This window comes from Arvicanthis niloticus, chromosome 22 (assembly GCF_011762505.2).
Source record: "Arvicanthis niloticus isolate mArvNil1 chromosome 22, mArvNil1.pat.X, whole genome shotgun sequence".
NCBI lineage: Eukaryota > Metazoa > Chordata > Mammalia > Rodentia > Muridae > Arvicanthis > Arvicanthis niloticus.
The window spans coordinates 11,612,496-11,635,300 of record NC_133429.1 but is presented as its reverse complement, the minus strand read 5'-3'; the positions used below and the strand labels follow the sequence as shown (position 1 = coordinate 11,635,300).

Below are 22,805 nucleotides of genomic sequence, written 5' to 3'. Positions count from 1 at the left end.
GCTAAGTAATCAAATAAAAGTTTGCTTTGTATCCTGTTTCAATAAAGAAAGCAAATTAAAATGCTAAAATGGCATGTCTACACTTGTGTCCTAATGACTGTGCAACCAACACCCTCCTGACTAAGCTATCTCCCCAACACAATTAGTAACTTTTAAATGTTGTTTTTTTTTTTTGCTATTGTTCCATTCTCTTTTTCAAAAACCTTCTTTCTGAAGTTTGTTGGAGCATCTGCATTTGTCCCTTACCCTTTAAGTTTTCATTAAAAACAACCCAAAACAAAGAAACTGTTCCAACTCCTTAGTTTGCTTATTCCAGTAGGCTTTTGCAGTTCACAGATAGATACGTGCCTGTCCGATTTATGCGTGCTTTCCACACATGAAAATCAATAAAAATTATAAGAGCTTTCCTCTAAGGGGGAGTTGTCTTTGTTTCCCCCTCTAGGAGAAACATGTCTTCTTTGAGAACTGCATTTTTCTCAGTGGCTAGGACAGTATCATGTGCTTGCCATAGCTGCAAGGGAAGCAGTGGTCACCTGTATTTCTTATTCTAGAGTCTATGGTAGGGAAGGTGACTTAAAGGGAGTTTAGCAATGAGTATTAAATAAATTAATTCACGCTTGAATATTGTTAGACTTATTTAAGTGGTTTGAGATGCTGAAATGGGGAAGATTTTTGTTTCTTTCTGTCAGCCAAGAAAAGGACACAGGCTGGAAACACAACACCATGCTGATATCTGGAGCAGCTGAAGATTTCTATTCAGAGATTATTGACTTTGTCACAGAGAGGAATTTCATGAGAAGTTAGTATGAAGCAGACCTGGAATTTATGAAGAATAAAATGTAACATTGATTTATGCATGTGGTTTAATAAAAAGAAAGAGTTGGGGAAAAATACATGGTGTTCCAAGCCTGGGTGTGGGCTTCCCAAAGTAGAGTCATGCTTAAGTGTCTAAGGAGTAGCCATAGGTACAGTTTTATGCCTCTTGGGCTACATTTTCATAAGCAAGATTATAGGTTGCCCTGAAAACAACTTGGATATGAGAATAAGCTGATACCATAAAACCATAAAACCTTACAAGTATTGCACAAGGAGTTTTAAGACATGTCTTTTACTGTAAGTGGGATTTCTTGAGAGATTCCTAGAAAATTGAAAGTTTACAGCTGGGAGAGGAGAAAGACCATAGACACTTAGGTCCTGAGTATGATTCATTGCTATTTTAGCATTCTTATTTGACATGTGTTTATATAATTAGAATATTGTCTCTGTGGAGGAAGTTTTTCACAGAAAATATTGCTAATTGCACTGGGACTTGACTCTCAGCTGACAAGAGGCTTCAACCAGACTCTGGGATGAGAAGTTCCTTGTAGGCTTCGATTTTTCTAAGCCTACTTTTGATAAGGGTTCTTAAATGCTTTAACTTCCCTTCTAGCCCACCATAGGTAGTAGAAGAGAAAGGTTATTAAGATACAAGGGATGTGGACCTGCTTAGACATAGTTCTTTGGAGCAAATCCAATCTGCGTTGTCAGAAGTCCAGTTCAGTAGTGTCAGGATAGCAAACACAAATCAGCCACAGTGGCATGACCTAGCAGAAACATCCATGTCTCTGCTGAATTGGCATGAGTCAGTAGGAACAACCAGGACCAGCAGGGATGCAAGGAGAAGTTCACTGCCGTGCCTCTCAATGAAGTGAAGATCAGTGAAGAAAAGAGACCAATGATGCATTGCAAAGCTTCTTCACCACTGTCCGTTGAGTCCTATTTATACTGCCTCCAAACATCACGTGTCCCTCCACTGGTCTTTCCTCAGCAAAACTCCACATGAGTCTGTATCAGCTGACATCTCTGCCAATCTTCCAGAGTCTTCAGAAGCAGCAAGAAGCTTCCAGAATATTACTGGAAGATTTTTGGTTCATATCTTACTATGAAGTCATGACAAACAATGATCATTAAGGAATGGCAAGGTGTACCAATACCATCCAGCATCATTCACTGTCTGCTGGGTCCTTCTTAACATCTTGTGTCCTTTCATGTGTTTGCTTTAGTAGAACGTCCTTTCACCTGTGTCTGCTTTGGCAAAATGTTCTTTGACATTGCTGGCTTTCCAAAGAATACAGATGTTTCCACTTCAGTTCCTCTTCATCACCATATCCCCTTACCTCTTTGACTTTTGTCATTTTGTGGTATCTATGTACCCATATCTCTTGGCTTCCGGAGCACCAGTATGACCACTAATTTGAAATTTAAGAATGGGCCATTCTACAAGTGTTGATGTGGACATTCTGAACAATAGTATTCTTGGATCCTTCACCAACCAATCCATGTGATCCCAAAGTGATGGTGGCTTTTCATTTCTGGCAGTAATGCTGATTCTATGCTTTCTTTCTTATTTCAAATTCCAATGTTCCATAATAAGCAGCATGTTCCAGCATATTTTAAGATAGTTCTTGGTAACTGGAAAATTTGTTCTAACCCTTCATTTTGAATGGGCCTACTGCACGTTGTTAACCTATAGGAGGCAGAGTGCTGGCTGTTGTTATAAGTTTCAACACTCTGAGTCCAGTGTTGTTTATTTTTTATATCTCTCTTCTATTTCAAGTTCACCAGAATGTTGCCTTCTTAGAATACAGGTTAGCTATGTACTTTTGCTTTGCTTTGTTTACATTTGGCCAGTATATCTATGTCATGGAACTAGAACAGTATGGTAGTATATGAATCACCTAAGCCACCATGACTTTAATTTAGTTTTGTGCCTCATAATTCCTTGATATCATTCTCTATTTGTGTAATTATCTTGTAGAATATACGTTCAAAGTCTTTGAAGCAGAAACCATTGTATTTTATATTTTCCAAGAAGCTTGATAGTTGCTCAATTTTGAACCATACACATCCTCTCTAGATGCATGCAGGCATTGATCAATACAATTTGGGTTGATAAAAATACAGGACACACGAGCTTTTTCTATTCATCGTAAGAAGGAAATCGAAGGAGAGAATTCCAAATTTCAGCTATGAGAATTAACTCTGTTGAGAATGGAAAGAATTTCTAGAGTATCTCAATTATCACCTGACCCAGGGACTTAATGATGCAGCTTGGACTTAAAAGTCAAGTTATGTTATTATCAGTAGCTGTGAACTTGGGCAGTTTTCTTACATTCTTTATACCACTGATCACTTATCTTAAAAGAAATTGAATCTAATTATAGTACCAGCATCTTCGAGTTGTGATAGAAACAAACAGTGTGTGCAAAGTTTGACTTAGCACCTGGCATGCAGTTACCGTACTGCATGCTAACCGTTATCATCTATTCCTAGCATCTGGTATTTAGTAACTGTTACCATTTATTCATTCTTTGCCAATCACAAAAATAAACATTCTTCTTCATTTTTGTTTCACACATCAAGATCAAGTACAACCATGAATTTAAAAAAAAATGGCCAAGTCCGGGTAATCTGCAAGCTGGATTTTTTTTCTTAATTAATCATTTTACTCGTTTGCATTTCAAATGATATTCCCTTTCCCGGTTACCCCTTCACAACTCCCCCATCCTCTCGCTCCTCTCCCTCCTCTCCTTTGTGTCTATGAGGGTGCTCCTCTAATCACTCACCCACTCCTGCCTCACCCCTCTAGCATCCTCCTACCCTGAGGCATTAAACCTCCCTCCCTCCCATTAATGTCAGAAAAGGTCATCCTCTGCTCCAGAATTTAGACTCCAGAGAACCAAATAATCCTATTAAAAATGGGGTAAAGAGCTAAACAAAGAATTCTCAACTAAAGAATCTCAAATGGCTGAGCACTTAAAGAAATGTTCAATATCCTAAGTCATCGGGGAAATGCAAATCAAAAGGACCCTGAGATTTCACCTCACACCAGTCAAAATGGCCAAGATCAAAAAGTCAGGTGACAGCAGATATTGGCAAGGATGTGGAGAAAGAGGAACACACCTCCACTGTTGATGGGACCGCAAGCTGATTTGGAAATCAATCTGGCAGTTCTTTAGAAAATTGGAAATAGTTCTACCTGCAGACCCAGCTATACCACTACTGGGCATATAGCCAAAAGATGCTCCCACATATGACAAGGACATATGTTTTATGATGTTTATAGCAGCCTTATTTATAATAGCCAGAAGCTGGAAACAACACAGATGTCTCTCAACAGAAGAATGGATACAGAAAATGTGGTACATTTACACAATGGAGTACTACTCAGCAATGAAAAACAATGACTTCACAAAATTTGCAAGCAAGTAGATAGAACTAGAAAATATCATCCTGAGTGAGATAGCCCAGACATGAAAGAACACACATAGTATGTACTCATCACTGATAAGTAAATATTAGCCCAAAAGCTCAGAATACCTACACTACAACACACAAACCATATGGAGCTTAAGAAGAAGGAAGACCTTCTTCAGGAGCTAAAGGGAAGAAGGGACCAGGGAGGGATGAAGGAGGAGGAGGAGTGAAAAAGGGATGCAGGGTCAGGTATTGGAAGGGACAGGAGAGAAATACAGAGGGTCAAAAAATTGAATAGAAACATGTAGTAGTGGGAGATGGAGAACTTAGGGAAGCCACTAGAAAGTCCCAGACTCCAGGGAAGTGAGAGGATACAAGGACTCAATGACAACGACTTTAGCCTAAATATTCAAGAAAGGGAAACACAAACTGTAGAAACCACCTCCAGTAGAAAGGCATAGCCCCCAGTTGAAGGATGGGACCACCTATGCATCTCAAAATTGTTAACACAGAAATGATCCTGTCCAAAGGAAAACCAGGAGAAAAAGAAAAAACAGAGACTGAAGGAAAGGCCGCCCTACCTAGGGATCCATCCCATTTGCAGATCCAAAATCCCCACACTTCTTGATGCCAAGAAGTGCATGCTGGCAGGAGCCTAGTATGGCTGTTCCCTGAGAGGTTCTACTAGCACCTGATCAATACAGATGCAGATACTCACAGCCAACCAGCAGATTGAGCCTAGGGACCCCAGCCATGGATATCTATACATAGCTACTTTTATGTGGAAAATTTTAACTTGTCTTTGAATAAATATCTGTGTTATAGTTAGCATTCTATAATCATAGCAGATTTTAATTTTTCACATTGTGTTTCCGTCTCTCCAGGATGTAACCAGTATTTGGCACTTGGTAGGCAGACAGACAATTTCTTGTCAAAACTAACAAAGCCATTTCTTCTATAGTAAACTGTTAAGTAATAATTGGGTAACTATCATTGTTTGTTTCCATGGCCATACGTGGGCTATTAGCAAGTAGTACGGACCAAAGTGACCAGGGCCATACCTGAATAAATTCTATATCTATGTCCCAGCATGCTTTCTGGGTTGTAAATAAACCTAAAAATGTACCATGGGATCTTCATAACTGCAGGACAACCAGTCAGATTGCTTGTAAATCAGCTTGGCCAATTTGTCTTTGTGGAGGACACAGGACAAGCAGTGGGAAATGGAAACTAGCTCTAGTGTCCTAATAACCTTCCCTAACAATACTTCTTTACAGAGCCATGGAATGTTAGAACTGGAAGAGGCCTTAGAGACCGTAAAGCCCAACCTCTTCCTCTTACAAATGAGGACAGTAAGGCCTGGGAGGGACCAGCAAAGTTACCCAGTGTTTCACAGCTAATCAGTGATAAGTGGGATTCAGGAGCCAATGCTGTCTTCTTTACCCTACATGGCTTGAGTAACAAATACATTCTAGGCAATTTGCCAATTCCAGATACTTTGGAAGTCAATCCCTGGCCTTTAGTGAACTGGCTGGAGTCAGACATAAAATTCAGATTTTAATACAGTGAATTAAGCAACACAATACAAGTGTCATGCAAATATTGTTAATTGCTACCATTGGCTGAGACCATTTGCTGATCACTTTGTGTGTCTTGGATCCTGTCATCTAAGCTGTGTTATTCATTCTGTTCTAAACTAAGATTGAAGTACATGAGACCGGAAATATACAGTGGGAAGACTTCTTCAAGCCAAATATCTATACTCAGGTTGCTTCTCTTTACCCCAGGTCTGAAGATATCTACCACTCAGGTTGTGACCCTCCTTCATCTGTATTTAGGAACATGACAGAATTCTCAGCATCTCCAGAAACCTTACAAGGGAAAGCTATGTGATAATCCTACCAGATGGAGAGGAAGTTTGCCACATTTATGGCTTCCTTGGGGATTGTATAGGAGTTTTATTAGGCCATAGGTCATGTTTAAAGCTGGTAAAAGGTCTTTTAAGGTTTACAAGGCACACAACAAGGTATTGGTTGGGGTTTCCGACAGCCAAGCCACAAACATGGATTTTTACAGCTTCATAGGGACTCCCTGTTGAAAATCTATGACAGCATAAATTTACATTTGCAGTTCTATAAATACATTATGACTGTGTTTAAAATGGTTTTAGGATGGCCAGACAATTGGCTGTTAAAGAAAAATCAAAGAACCTTAATGAAAACAAAGTCAAAATGCCAAGAGTTACTTTAATTTTTTTAAGTAATCCACATAGGGATAAATGTGTTCCCCGAATCCTCAAACATTACAGTGAGCTGATGTCATATGAACCAAGGACTTAAGAAGTCACGCTAGAACAGTATTTTAGTGCCTAACGCCCTAAACTTTTGCCAACAACAAATCTAGTTTTTTATGTGATTAGAAAATTAAGGTAGAGTCTTGAACTCTTACTGTAATCTCTGCATCTCTCCTATTTGATCGTTTGTTATTGTGCCTTTAATCTTTGCTAAACACTGTACTGGGCTCTTGGGGAAAAAAGAAATAGAGTTCCTGACTTTGGGGAACTGACTTTGTAATTATGAAGATGAGTTGACCCAAATAAATAAAATGATTCGTTTACTGAGTGGCGGAAGACAGAAAGGAAAATGAAGCAGAGAAGCCCCTGTGTGTGCACGCGGGATGCAGGTGGGGGCAGGCCTCCAGCTAAGAGGAATAAACACCCCTCAGTAGTTGATACAGAGCTTAGTCCAGTCCAAGCTCAAAGAAGAAGCTGCAGGGTCCACAGATGAGCCTCAGGAATACACACTTCAACATTTCATGGATGCTGTTAGATTCTTTCCCAACAGTAAATATTTTGAAGGCCTACATACTTAGTTTGTTATGAGTATGATATTTCAAAAGAATACTCACATAAGCATAAGAAAAACCAGAATAGCTAGAGTGTAGGAGTGGGAACTAGGGTTTCAGACCTGTGAAAGGAGGAAAGAGGCCAACGTCTTGATCATGCACAGTCTTGAAGACTAAAATTTGTGTCATCTACTCAGAAGCCCTTAGAAAACACAGTGGAAAACAAACATGCATCTTTATGGCTTTGGAAAGACATTATTGCTTTTGTGTGGTGAGACAAGGTAGTACATGTGAATCTGAGAAACCAAGAAAATCTCCATGTAAGAGATAATGCTTCCTTCCTCAATGAAGCCATTCCTGGCACTGCCTTCTGCTCTACACTAACAGATAGAAGCAGCCCTTTCTTAAGGCTCTCTGGCACCTCATACATGGCCTGTCCAAGGACCTTATCCCTGAGCACACATAAAGACGTATCACTTGCTGTATCCATCTAGAGCAGATGGAGCTTAGTTTGGCTGTATCTAGGAAACCCCGGCTTAGCCAGATCCTAGCATGGTGCATAAGCAGTTTCCAAGTTACAAAGCTGCCTTCTGGATTTCTTGCCGTCAGAGAATACTTGTCAGTTCTCTCAGTGTCTATCTGGAAGTGGGTTCCCCAGGGTTAGAACATCTACCATCTCAAACATGAAATGAGATGATGGACCAGAGTTTTACCTGCAAGCTCTCTTGAGCTCTCTCCTGCAAGCTCTGAGCCATGGGGCTGGATGAAGAATGGAGAGGAACATCCAACCGTAGAGTTGTACACAGTTGCTGGGCTAAGTGCACATTGATTGACACCAGGATGAGGAATTGTAGGCTGAGGAACTACAGCTTAGCTGTTAGGTAATTTCCCCCTCACAGTTTACCCTGGGCCAGTACTGAGGCTGAGTCTACCCACTGTAGGTGAGGGACTTTTTCCTGTGGTTATTTTCAAAAGCCTTGTGGGCTCAAAATCTTTTTGACATGATTAAATGCATTATTAGGTGAATTAAATAAACAAGAGACTCTGGTTGTGAATTGATGTTCAGAAATTCACAACTGGCTGCCCAGTTCTCTTCAGAGAAGGAAAGCTTACATCCGTTCAGACTCTGGGATAACTTAGTGAATGAAGCAGGTTGGGTTTGGCTGCTCTGGGTTTAAATGTAAGTTCAGTCACTTACGAGAGGGGGGACTCTGAAATGCTCACTTGATCTTGGTGAGTTTTTATGTCGTGTATGTAAAATGAGTATAATACCTACCTGCCAACTATAGAAAAAGGAAAGTATAGCTCCTCAGTAATCATGTCTTATACCTTTGTTGTGACTAGTTGAGATCAATAGGCACGTACTGGACATGCACAGTATGGGACAGCTTATAGCAAACCTATAATAGCTACTTACCAGAATCAACCTTTCATTTCCTTTTGGCTCTGCACTTACTATTTTTATTTATTTAGCACATGGGTCTCATAAGAGGGCATATTACAACCCGATCTTTGTGTTATTTATACTTGTATCCTCCGTATTATTTTCTTTACTGCTTTTGTTTCTGAAAGATGAATCCTATCAACTGGGTCGTCTTCTGTGATTCACAATCTCACCTCCCTTTTACTGGAGAAGTTTTAAAAATGCAATATCCTCCAACTAGAATGGCTTTGAGTGCCTATTTCTACTTTTGCCAAGATTTGGTCAGCCTCTCATTGTGTGCGTGTGCGTGTGCGTGTGCGTGTGCGTGTGCGTGTGTGTGTGTGTGTGTGTGTGTGTGTGTGCGCGCGTGCGCGTGTGTGTGTGTGTGTGTGTGTGTGTGTGTGTGTGTATAGGGGAGGTCATACTCTTTTGTCATAGTCAATGGCATCTGTCTCTTCCTGATGAAGCCAGGAGAATGCTTTTGAGTATTCTGTACTCTGCAGGTTTCCTCCTCCAATAGAGAAAGGCTGGTGTACTTAGATGAATTGCTAGATTACAATCCTCTTCCGATGGGAGGTTTCAAAAGGGAAATGATGGACATGTTTGAGGAGAGTTCCAGATGGTCATTCATTATATATTTATCAAAATGTCAGTTTATTCATGGCCTGGGGGCCCTATCAAGCAGCTACTGCTATTGTTTTAGTAAAATGACACTCTATCAAACAGCATTCTAAATGTTTATACCCATAGATTAATGCTGTGCTCACTCTTCCTCAGAGAATCTTCCTATTGCTGGTGTCAGTAGTTAATGCAGAGCCTCATAACTGGTCGAAGTGCCAAGAGTCCTGTGGGTGTGTCTGGGACATTTTCATTGTTGCTCATTGAGGTAAGAGAGTCTGTGCCACTGTGGCCTGGGCTGTGTAAGAAAAATAGTTGAATAGAACAAAATCTTCCCAGAAACAGAAAGAAAAGATCAAGAAGCTTCTGAATAGCTCAACTCTGACCAAAGGATTATATAGTCGACATTGAAGACAGCGACAGAGAAGACGTTAGACTAGAGATCAAAAAGGTGAGCATGATTTATTTGAGAAATCTGCCTCATATAAATTTCTCATATAATTAAAAGTCCCATGACCTCTTTTTCTGATAGTTTTGTTTTCCCTTCATAACATTTGGTACTGATTATGGCTATATATTTACTTTTGTTAATTATTAAAGAACTTTTGTTTCCTTCCCTAAGATCTCTAAGAAATCTCTAATAAGCTCAATTGTGTGATCCCAGGATCTCATTCACAACATAAAGGAGATGCTCAGGATGTGACCGATGAGGACAGGAGTGGATGACACTGAATCTGTTTACACTTGGAGATGTGAGCAGAAGGTGAAAAAAAATACCAAGAGTCAGTGGTAAATTTGCCTGCAACTGAGTCTGTGATGGTTTGCCAATAGAGAACCCTGAAGAAACCCGAGTATTCTGTGTGATTTCTCAATAGAAGAGCACAACGGAATGTGGTGTGAAAGCATCAGAGAAGGCAGGTCCAAGTCTGGGAGCAAAAAGGACAATCATATACTAGAGACACAGCAAGCAATGAGGAAGGGGAGAACATGTCATAAGTGAGGTCTGAAGGAAAACGAGGGCCCTATACATAGGGATCCAAGGTCGCTGGTCACTGTAGATAGTGAGGAGAGCCTGAAGTGTTTCAAGCACAGCCCCAAAATGCTTATTGTATTCTTTCCATGTTCACAGTTGCCACTGCAGAAGGGATGTATTTAGACTTAGGAGCAATGATGTAGAAACCGCTGGATAGTTCTGTAGGTATCTAAGGGAGAGAAAATGTTGACTTAAACTATGTAATAGATGGAGAGAGAGAAAAAAATGACCAGATAGGTTTTGGATGCAGAACTAACTTGGTGGAATTAATGTGCAGTGCCAAACTAAAAGACAAATCTATAAGTGACTCTCAGAGTTTTGCTGAAGTACCTGAGAGAATGATTATACCAACTGAAAAAAAAAAAAAAAAAAACAAACCAGGGTGTGGAGAGCCAAAGGAATGCTGAGGATTTGGGGCTTGGTATTTATAATGGAAAGAAAAAGATGCACTAAGTTTGAAACTGCTGTTAAGGATCAACACGGATGTTAGGCAGACTGGTCTACCTGCCTGGCTTAAGGGGAAGTAGAGCACAGGGTTGAGTTTGGGCTCTCTTCCCATCCAAGTGATATTAAAAGTCAGAGGAGAAAGCAGTAGAACTAATCCCCCTGGTGCTTCAGAGGGGTAAAAAGAGAAACCCAGGAGTGGTGCTGAGAACAGGTAATCAGGTGAGAGATAGAACATGGGTATGGCACTACCAGAATCCAAATGCAGACTATAAGCTTTAAGAGAGGAGAGATGGAAATTCCTTCTGTCTCATTTCTTCGCAATTTTTAATCAGAAGCCATGATGGGTTTTCATAAAAGCCTTTTCTGCACTGTTGACTTCTGTTCTTGGATCCATTTATATGATTGTTATATTTAGTACTTTGTATTTCTTGGTCCATCCCATTGCTGTGGTTTAATTTGTGGATATGGAAGGCCAACTGGACATAATGTTTACTTTATATACATACACATGCTGTTGGTCACCAAGATTCTATATGTTTCAGATTTTTGAAAGATTCAGGTTCACAGAGATGATGATAATTGTGGTAGTTATAAGACTAATAGATAATATTAACTAAATACGTACTTACATAATAGCTCCATTCTCCATGCTTTAACAGGACTGGAAAAATGGATACTACAACCCCATAAGGCAGCGGTTCTCAATTTGTGAGTCTCAAGTCCTTTGGAGATTGGATAACCGATATCCTGCATTTCACATATTGACATTATGATTTATAACAGTAACAAAATTACAGTTATGAAGTAATAATGAAATACTTTTATGGCTGGGTCACCAGAGCATGAGGAACTTTATTAAAGGGTCACAGTGTTAGGGAAATTGAGGGCCACTGGTCTAAGGAAACTGAGGCACTGAGATGCTAAATGTTTTATATAAGAAATATATCTATATCTATTTTTTCTTTATCTCTATCTGAATCTAAATCTATCTTTATCTCTATCTAAATTTAATCTAAATCTAACTATCTCTAGTCTAAATCTATATCTAATCTTCATATTTACATCTATATTAATATATAAATCTACATCTAATATTCACTTTTATATCAATATATAAATCTATACCTAATGCCTATATTTACATCCATATTAATATATAAATCTATATTTGTTTATATTTATGTCTATATCAATATATAAATCTACATCTACAATTATATTTAATGTTCATATCTATACAATCTTATATCAGATAAAACGGCAGTACCCGAGCCAGGATTTGTACCCAGGTATTTTGAAATAGATTCTTCCTTGATAATGGCAATTATTTGCTTACATGCTCCTCCAACAAACAAAATCTCCCTCTCTGAGTCCATCAAACAGCATGTCTTTAAGATTTATATCATATTAATCTGGATGAACAGTATTACAGTCAATGAAACTGGTCTTTAAATGTCAAATAGCAATGAAAACCAGAACTTTTCCTCCAGCCTTATCTCTTTCCTCTTCAACTAATAAGTAGCCCAGCCTGGAGGATTGTAACTCATTTGTTCTGTCTGCTTTGCTTAGGCGCTTTTTACGTCCTATCTCAGATGACCTGTTTCTTCATCACGTGTTAGTGGCTTTCTGTTAAAATACCCAGAGTCTGTACGTCCAGTCCATAAAATATTTTGAAGACCTCCCTGTCAGCATGGGGTTTTGCAAATGCATTGAGGTTCTTGCCAACAGGCACACTGTCCTCACAATACCTATTCATCTGTTGGCCAACTAAGTCTTTCAGATTCTTCTCTTGATCCATTCCCAGATGGTTCTAACCAGTCCTTTTCATCTCATTTGTATATTTGTATAATGCAATGAAGCATATCCTTGCTGGCACCGTGCAGCAAACTGGTGGCATGCCTTCTGAGAGTTCTGAGGTTGTCACGGGCATGATAGCAATCCCTTGTTCTAAATAAAAGTCACTCCTAAACTTTTCAAAATGCTCCCAAGGGTCTATGTTCCTCATTCTTTTTGGACACATAGCAGCCACTTGGAGTGTCCTGACATGCCCTATTAACAAAAAGCCTATTCCTTTCCCATACCAGGGCGGGGAAGACCAGGTCAGTTTTATTTCCTTAGTGATCTGGTGAAATCTCTCTCCGATTGGAAGTCATCTTTTTCATAACACTGAAAAGATGTAACATTAGCTTAATCATTCCCAAATGAATCCTGAAAAATATTTGGAAACAGTACCCTTATACAAAATCATTTCAGCATCACCCAAAAGTTTCAGCCACTTGCTATAAACTTGTACTTTTAAGTGGCAACCATGTGGTCTGGTTTTTGGAACATCGAGTTCTTTCATATTTTAATAGAATTAAAACCCTTGACACTTGTTTTAAGACCTAAGAAAACCTTTAGTGCTTAAGAAAATGTAGAACCTGGCATGATCATGAAGAAGATATATTTGATTTTACTCCTTGAACCCATATTTTAAAGGGGAAAAGATACAAAATTGTCTGCAAGGAAACTAAAATGGTAACTGAAGCTTCTTCACAGGAGTCTCTGGAAGGAGACACCTAAGGATACTCCATATTCTCTCTGATTCCAGGAAAGTAAATTCACCCTCTCCTACTCCTACCCCTACCCATTAAGCAAATCACATTTGTAAGAGAGAAAGAGTTGACTCTCTCTCCACAGAGCCTATCTTGAGAGAATACTTTAGAAAACTATTTTCTTTGGGGGCTTTAGAAAAACATCCTTTAGCTGGTAAGCTGGCTCCTTGGATAGGAGAGCAGCCTATGCAACCCTGATGACCCGAATGTTGATCTCTCGATCCTCATATAGAAGGAAGGAACTGACTTTGAAAGTTGTCCTCTGAATTCTACATAAACTCCATGGCACATGGATTTTAAAATTATTTACCAAATAGCATTATCAATAGGAACTGTGAAGAATTCTACCAAGTAATGCTGCCTGAAAACAAATCCATCCCCAAAGCAACTAGTTAACTCATAATATTCATACCGCTCTTGCACCTACAGGCACACCCAGCTAGTCTGACTCTCCCAGAGCTCAGGGCTGAGAAAAACTGGATGACTTCTCTCTTCTAATAGCTTGCATAGAACCTTATGGCATATGAAAGATAGCCAGCAAGGGAGCAGCTCCCAGGTCAGTTCCAGCTTGGTCTTTCCATGTACTGTCTTTGCCATTGTTTATTTTAGCCCTCAACTTGACTCAAGTCTAAAGTCACCTGGGAAGAAAGAACTTCAACTGAGGGTTTGCTTTCATCTGATTATCTGTGTTCATACGTGTGAGGGATTTTCTTGATTTCTGATTTATGTGAGAGGGCCTATCTCACTGTGCCCCATGCTACCCTGGGCACTGGATTTGTGCTAAATAGAAAAGCCAATGAGCAGAGAGAATGAGACAGCAAGAAATGTTCCTCTGTGGCTTCCATATTAGTCCCTGTTAGTTCCAGCCCTAAATTCCCTCAATGATGGACTGAGACCTGGAAGTATAAACCAGCTAACCACCCCCCAACCCCAAGTTGTTTGTGGTCAGTGTTTTATCACAGTGACACAGAAAGCAAACTAAAACAGTCTTTATTGGAATGGTCTTACCATCAGGTTCTTTTGTGTAGCCAAGAACAACAACAACCCACTATGTTGTTTTGAGAACCTCTGGGACCTCCCTAGCCAAACTCATAGTAATCTATCTCAGACTTGGCGTTTGGATTTTTGTTACCTGTGGCTTCTGGAACCAGCCATAGAGAGTGCCTCTGGTCACTTTTATGATAATTTTAATAAGCTTATAATATAGTAGGCTTCCATATAGACTTTTCATATAGCATCAATGTTAGTTATCCCGTCTCCCAAGTCCTCTCTTTAGACCTTCCTTCCCACCCCCCTTTCTATTATTATACCCACATATCAGTGAAGCCTTCATGAGAGATGCTCCCTTCCCCAAGCAGACAACAGTTAATACAGAGACCCAAATTGGTCAGGGTATACAGAATAAGTGATGTCTATATCAATCTCCCTCCTCAGCAAACATCATGAAGGGAGGGGCAGGAAGCCAGCGGTTAGTGCTATGGAACAGTGTCTGCTAGTCATGACTTAAGCCATGTGCTCACAAGTTCACTGCAGTGGTTATTAACCACAAGGACCTGCACAGACTGAGACTGTGAACATCTTATCACAGAAGCGTGGGGGCGGGTTCATGAGGCCCTGCCTCTCCAGGAGGGATTGCAGACAGTACCTGAGAGAAAGGATGTTATGTTCTTTATAGTCACTGATGTTTTCCATTCTTCAGTAAATAATCCCTCCACCCCCATTGCCATATGTAACTTATCACACATATTTAAACTCAGGAAGGTTACATACGCACACACAGATGTGAGAGTAGGAGACTGAGTCTTTGACAAGAAGAACAACTTCAGCAGGAGGAGTGGGGAATAATGAAGTAATAGGAAGTAAAAATGATGTAAAATTATTATATACACAGGAAGAATGTAAATAAAGAAGATATCTAATAAAAAAGGAAATAAGAAAAGAGAAGACAGAAGATCAGTTGGTCAAAAGGCAAAGGTATCTGTATCTTCCTGGAGTGATGAGCCAGCCAGGAAGGGAAAATCAGGTATAGGACCTCTTTAGAGTTTATCAAAATGCTTCCAAGGAAATAGAATAGCCAAGACCAGAGTTTTTAAATTCCAGAGTTTAAAAATTCCACCAGGACTGCTGCCTTTGAACTTTGAGAAATCAGAAATCTCTAGTTACCTAGAATGGTAGTGGATATGATTTTAGAAGGAGGAGGAGGAGGAAGAAGAAGAGGAGGAGGAGAAAGGAGGAGGAGAACAACAACTACTACTAATTTCTCCTTTTCATTAGTTTTTCTATCTAAAATATGAAACTGAGAAGAAAAATTAACTTTAACCCAATTTCAGATTTTGTAATGACATCTTTAATTGACATTAAAATTTCAAAAATAAGACTGAATTTTGAATTGAGTTTTAAAACCTGAAAAATACCATGAACATAACAAAATCAAACATTTCTGACTCGCTGTGTAAGCTCTATTATAAACTATATTTCATTGCACACTACTTCATTGCTTATTCATATAACCATGGTTTAATGGTATTTTCTACAAGGTGAAAAGAAAACTACTGTCTTTGTCATTCAAACCTTGTTAATAACACCCACATAGGTTTCTACCCTACATGGATGTAAAGACAAATTTTATTTAATTTTATTCTAAAATAAAAAAACAGTAAGTGCACATGATATTTGTAATAATTTAGACTGTTTTCAAGTACATTGTGAGTAAGACTCTCTGAGAACTGAATAATCTATTTACAGTCAATGTAAGTGATAATCAGAAAAGTTCCAATGACTCACCCCTGGTTCTGTATGCATAGTTCACCCCTGGTTGTGCATGCATAGCTCACCCCTTGTTCTGTCTACATAGTTCATGGCTGGTTCTGTATACATAGCTCACCCCTGGTTGTGTATGCATAGTTCACCCCTGGTTCTGTATGCATAGCTCACCCCTGATTGTGTATAAATAGTTCAAACCCATCTTTTTTGGACTACTCATGTATCTCTAAATGTAGCAGTGTAGGATACAAGTCATATGAGATCCAGCCTCCAGCTCCAACTTTTTAGTTGGCTAGGGAAGCAAGCAATAGAAGCCAAGTTCAAACACAGCCTTTCTTGCAAGAAATTTGTCCAGTCTACATCTAACAAACTATTACTCTAACCTGGTTGTCTGAGTCAAGGTTACTATTGCTGGGATGGAACACCACGACCAAAACAACTTGGGAAGGAAAGGGTATATTTGGCTTATACTTCCATATTGCTGTTCATCATCAAAGGAAGTCAGGACAGGAACTCAAATGGGGAAAGAGCCTGGAGGCAGGAGCTAATGCAGAGACCATGAAGAGATGCTGCTTACTGACTTGTTCCTCATGGCTTGCTCAGCCTGCTTTCTTATAGAATTCAGGACTACCAGCCCAGAGGTGGCACCATCCATAATGGATTTGGTCTTCCCCCATTACTCACTAATTAAGAAAACACCTTATAAGGTTCTCTACAGGCTGATCTTATGGATGCATTTTCTTAAATGAGGTTCCTTCCTCTTAGTTGATGTCAGCCTATGTCAAGTTGACATAAAACTAGCCAACACACTGGTTAAAACTCATCTTGAGGTATCCTCTGTGTCTTTAGATGGCAGACACAAATTCAATACTCACCACATCATAACATCACTTCTAAACTCTATTACTTACAAGTCCTGGGCTAGAAGGATACAGTGAACTAAGGGTGTCCTTTGCTTGGGCCCTCTGGAGTGAGAATACAGAATCTAACTTATAGGAAACGCACATGGCAGAAGAAGGATACATTAGGGAGTAAGGTGTTATTGATTACTTTATGGTTTTAGGTATATATCTAAGTAGAAGCAAGGATCTCAGAGTGCTAAAGAAGATTTATGCTTCTACATTCTCACAGATGGGTCCTGGCTTGGGGTATTTGAGCCCGGCATTCTACTTCTAATTTCTGGTCAGCAAACATCACCATGTCATACTAGTTACACATTTTGTTTGTGGCAATAATTTCATATGTTTGCATCTATCTTTCTCAACTTGCCTCGGGTGGGGCCAGGCCACATCGTTTCTCTACTTGGCAAGTCACATTTGCTCTGGCAAGTATAAAACATGTAGAATTTGGAAATTATCTTCTTTTTTGAACTTAACATTGTCTCGCTGTCATGTGAAGGAGCCCAGGCTACCCTGACATGTGATGAGAGACACAGGACCAGCTGCCTACTCCACTTCTCCCCTGCATAGCCTAGATGGCATCCTAGAAACTGCAGAAGAAGGGATTGAATACAGGGCTTAGGTATTGCACAACTGAAGGCCATTTCCCAGCAGCCCCAGAGGAGAGTTGTTAAAGAAGTTATATGGTTGATCATTCCTTTTACAATGGATGCTATTGTTAAAGTCCCTAAAGCAAGACAGGTGGTCAAAAGAAAAAAGCTAAGCACAGGGCAAGAAGAATGAGACAAAATGAAATCCATGTCTGTCTTCCATTGCATCTGACTCTTTTGCTATGGAGCAGCATGTATGCCTAGCCCATGACTCAGGGAAGGTATAGGAAGAGATCCACTGAAGCCAAATAAAACTCCGTTGCAAAGGTGAGCCAGAGGATTCAAGACATGCACAAAGCTGCAACGGTGCCTGGGGGACTGGACCAATATTCCAATCATTTTACTTCCAACATTGTACAAAGTCTACTGCTTTCCCCCTAATTCTGAAATGCTTATGTAAGGAGTATTTAAGAAACAGATTTGCAGTCAATAGAATATGTCTTCCATGGTCAAATCATCCAGCTTCCAGTATACTGATCAACCAATTCTAGACAATTAATCTGCTAAGCAGAGTTTGGATAATTTCATCAAACAAGAACAGTTTAGCACACTGCAGAGTCACAAGCCAGGTGGTCAGCCATTTTACATCTCTAAGTTACCACATCCTAGGTGGTACAAGTAGATATTCAAAAGTGGTAAGATGAGTGGGTAACAGAATAATGGATAAGGACAGCAGGTGACAGAGTTAGATGGGGACAGGGACAGCAGCTAGACTTTACAAATCACACATTACTCCCTAAGACTTGTATCATTCTAGTTCATCAGTCATGCAAACATAGCTTTAGTATGAGAAGAAAAGTAATTTTTTAAAATATTCAGAAGGAATGCAGTGTTGTAACTGCCAAGCCCGTTGGTTACTGTGAAAGGCACTGTTTCTTTCTGCCTTCTTCATCTGGCCCACAATCTTCTGGGGAATAATCTTTCTTCCCCCTGGCTCTTCATCACTTAATTCACCAGCAAAATGTTGGATTGGTTTTTGAAATATCTCTTAATATGCCATCTTTGTGATTCCACTGCTATTGCTCTGATCCTACGAGGGCTAGCCTACCAGCATTCCAGTTTATAATCCTGTGCCATATTGCCTCCAATCCAATCCATCCAATCCATCCTTGGAGTCAACAATGGTGGGATTTCAAAAAAAAAAAAAAAAGTATGCAAGCTGGTCTCTGTTACCAAGTGTCCTTATTTCATCTTCTGCATGAAGGCTTTGTTGTCTTCCCATTGCATTTTAAATTTATAGAAATTCCTCATTCTGATTTATAAAATCCTATAAGACATTACTCTTATCAACCTCTCTAACCTCACATACTATCCTTCTGGACCAACCCAAGTAGACACCAACAACCAACAACAGTGACCCTCCAGGTTCCTAAAACCCTTATGTATTTCCATGCTTTTGACATATATATATATATATATATATATATATATATATATATATATATATATATGTTTTGACACACATATATATGTTTTGACATATATATGTCATATATGTTCATATATGATGACCAACATATATGATGTTCATGGCATGCCTGATACTTTCCTCACTTGAGTAGACTATAAACTTTATGAGGACAGGAAACTTGTTCATCTTATTTTCTAGGTTCTAGCACAGTGCTTTGCACAGTAGTTCAAGATCTAGCCCAGTACTTTACACAGTAGTTCAGATCTTTTTACAGTGCTTTGCACAGTACTTCATGTCTTGCACAGTGCTTTGCACAGTAGTTCTTTATTCTTCACAAGGGAAGGAGGGAAGATCAGCTGATAGAAGTAATCATTTCATCAGAGTTCCATCTTCCTATTCACATTTCAAAACCAGCTGTGTCCTCCTGAATTACTCTGCATCCATTTATCTGACTCTAACTCATGCTTCTCTGGTTTCTGCTGCAGTACCTGCTTGGCAAAGCATGCATGGACTCTTGTTCAATATAGTCTTACTTAGTGCTCTCTAGCTCCTTCTGCATTTGTCATTCTCTGTAGACAGATTATTTTGGGTTGATACGATACAAGAACTGTGCTTTCCTTCTGAAAAGCTGGATTTGTAGTTGGAGGGGAATGGGTCTCATGCTACATGAACAAATCATCAATAAATAAATTGAATAATGGTGCCTGATAACATCGCTTGTTCTCCCTTGCCTTTCTCAGAAGCCTCAGAGTCCTGACCTGTCTCTCAAGCCCTGTTTCCAGAAGCCAGCCACCACTCACATGGATGTCCATAGCTGTGTGTGCTGAAGTAGACTGATTTTTAGGCTTTGTCTGCCTTCTAAAGATTACCTTTGATCCTTATTTCATGAATGTTATCAGTTTGTTTGAACTACAGCAAGATTGCTACGTTCTCATGATTGCTATGCTTGCCTTGCTAAACTGAACCTTTTCTTTCATTCCGTATCTCTCCGATTTACCAACCTTAAAGACTGGGTAGCTAGTTCCCGTGTTACATTAATTTGTTGAAGGTAACTAGTATCCCTCTGCATGTCCCAAGGCTTTACTGAAAGATTAGAGAAATTATATCCATTAAAAAATTAAGACAACTCAACAGAATGGTTAATTTTATGTCAACTTGACTTATGTATAGCATGGCAAGATACCAAATCAAGCATTCTTTCTGTGTATCTCTGTGAGGATGCTTCTAGAAGAGAGTAGCATTTGAATTGGTAGTGGACCCAGTAAAGCAAATGGCCTTCAAATCGGGTGGGCATTGTGCAATCTGTTGAGGGCATGAATGGAACAAAAACTTGCAGTAAGATTTAATTCATTCTGCCTAAAAGCCTGGGCTGGAATGCTGGCCCTCATGCTAGGCACTTTTGGTACTCAAACCTTCACCTATCACCTTGAATATGCATCATAGTCTCCTCAGCCATCAAACCTTTAAACTGTAGAGTTTCTGGATATGTAGGTAGCATTAGAAGTCTGTGGGACATTTCAACTTCCATCAATGAATGAATTAATTACACACACACATACACACAAAATCTCTGTATCTCTGTATCTCTGTATCTCAGTATCTATCTATCTATCTATCTATCTATCTATCTATCTATCTATCTATCATCATCATCTATCTATTTACCCTTCTGCCATCTATCTATATATTCTCTCTCTCTCTCTCTCTCTCTCTCTCTCTCTCTCTCTCTCTTTCTCTCTCTCTTTCTCTTTCTCCTCTCTCTCTCTCTCCTTCCCTTTCTCTCCTCTAATGATCCTGTTTCTGTGGATTCCTGGAATAAAACACACAGCAATGTCTCTTGCACAACGGCATAGAATCCCACATTTTGAACCTTGCAACAGTGCATTCAACCATTCTACTATTGGTTGGCACATGTGGAGCTTTTTCTTTATAATGCTTACAGTGCAGATACTCCTACAATTCTCCTTAGTGGCATTTGCCATGGTGCCTCGGGTAAAAGAAAAACAATCTGAATTTTTCCCACGACACAGGCATACTCATAGTTCTATAGAAGCCATCAGCTAGTAATAGTGACTACTGGAGATAAGAGAAGTATTCGAAGAGTCAACCTCCCCCTCTGTAATACTTTAGTTTTACAATATGGAAAATCCAAGTGTACATTACCTGAAATATTAAATATTGTTTAAAACATCAATGAAACCAATATTGGCTAAAAAAAAATTTAGGCTTTTTTTTTCTAGAGTGTCTTTTATGGGGAACATTAAAAGGTGCTGGTGAAATTCAACTTTGTCTAGTTACATTTCTACAGTGGGATTACAAAATATTGAAAACTGTATGTGAGTAGACAAGCCTGGGAGGAGGCCAAGTGGGTAGTTCACCACACAACTGAGCAGCATGGCCCTCTGCTTTTGGTGTCAATTGGGAACATTCAACTTTTACTTTCAACTTTGCCTCTTGCGCAAGGCGAGCGGGGTCTAATAAGTGGAAACGTCTTAGCATTTTATCACAGACGATTCCTGGAACATCGTTGCTTGCATCTCTGAAAAATCTATCCAGGACTTCCCAGAAGAGACCAGGCCTGGAATCTGGGATTGCGTCATGATGCAGAGATTGGGTTCCACCACTAAGTCAGTAGGGCGTCACGGGGCCATCATCTGACCTCAGGGTCATTGGAGTACATTAAGGAAGGTTTGCTAAGAATTAATCAGGATACCTCCTGTAAGTTTTACTAAGATATTGTTTCCAAACTGTCGCTACCATCTCACATATTTTTTGGAACATGGTGTGAAGATGCCAGGTCTCACTAGCCCAGCTTTCCCAGAAGCCTCTGTTCCAGATGTGTTCTCTTTTTCTATTTTTATTGAGAATTTCATACATACCGATAATGTGTTTTGAACAAATCCACCCCCCATTCTCTTCTTCCCAATTTCTCCCTTATATTCTGCCTCCATTTTCACTCTCAAATCCATGTGCTCTAAACAAACAAACAAGCAAACAAAAAGAAACCACTGAGGATACTTACTAATTCCTGTGCAAGCATGGGTGTAGAGTCATCTAGTGGGGCATGGGATGCCACTCAAGGTACAGTTCCTGAAGACAGTTTACTCTTTCTCCACTCAGCCGTCATTCATTGTCAATGGCTCCTTGGCTATGAGTGACACTTACTTATTCCTTTCCCTACTCACGCTGGGAATTTGGCTGGCTTGGTCTTGTGCAAGTCTTGATAGGCAGTCCCAGCTGTTGTCATTTCCTGAGTGCTACAGCTCCATCATGTCCACCAAATAATGTTACCACAGGGATCCATATAATCTTTCTGCCCCTGTTACGGAAGTACAAAGTATATCTGGTTATATCATGAGCCCTAACCGAGACACTAATGCAATTATTCTGTTAAATGGCCATAGTATGAAAGTGTATGTAAGTTGTTCTTCTCTTTATTTTTATAGATTTATCTGTCTCTCACTGTCATCGGGGGGGGGGGTGCGCTTCTTTTTGCAGTGGTGACTAGTGCAAGGGCTCACAACTAGTCAATGTGCAGAGAACTGGAGATCTTGTAATATGTAATTTTCAGCTTTAAATGGGATCTCTCTCTGTCACACACACACACACACACACACACACACAGGAGAGGGAGAGAGAAAGACAGAAAAGGAGAGAGAAAGAGGGAAGGAGAGAGAGAGAGAGAGAGAGAGAGAGAGAGAGAGAGAGAGAGAGAGAGAGAGAAAGAAAGAAAGAAAGAAAGAAAGAAAGAAAGAAAGAAAGAAAGATCAGAAATAAGCATAGAATATGGGCCAGAAACATTTTTGGTTTCTTGGCCAAGCAGTCCAGACCTTTGTACTTGCTGTTCTTCAGTCTGGGTTTGCTGTTCCCACTCCTGTTCTCTCCAG

The 22,805-nt window shown here is 39.7% G+C and overlaps 1 long non-coding RNA gene across 1 annotated transcript in view; it reads right to left on the bottom strand.

Annotated features, from left to right (window-relative positions):
• The window catches only part of LOC143436042 (uncharacterized), a 31,067-nt gene extending 8,847 nt beyond the window's left edge, over nucleotides 1-22,220 (bottom strand). The window contains exon 1 of the long non-coding RNA XR_013106285.1: nucleotides 21,941-22,220. This is a non-coding gene — a long non-coding RNA (uncharacterized LOC143436042). The remainder of the gene's footprint in view (nucleotides 1-21,940) is intronic.
• Nucleotides 22,221-22,805: the final 585 nt, after the last annotated feature.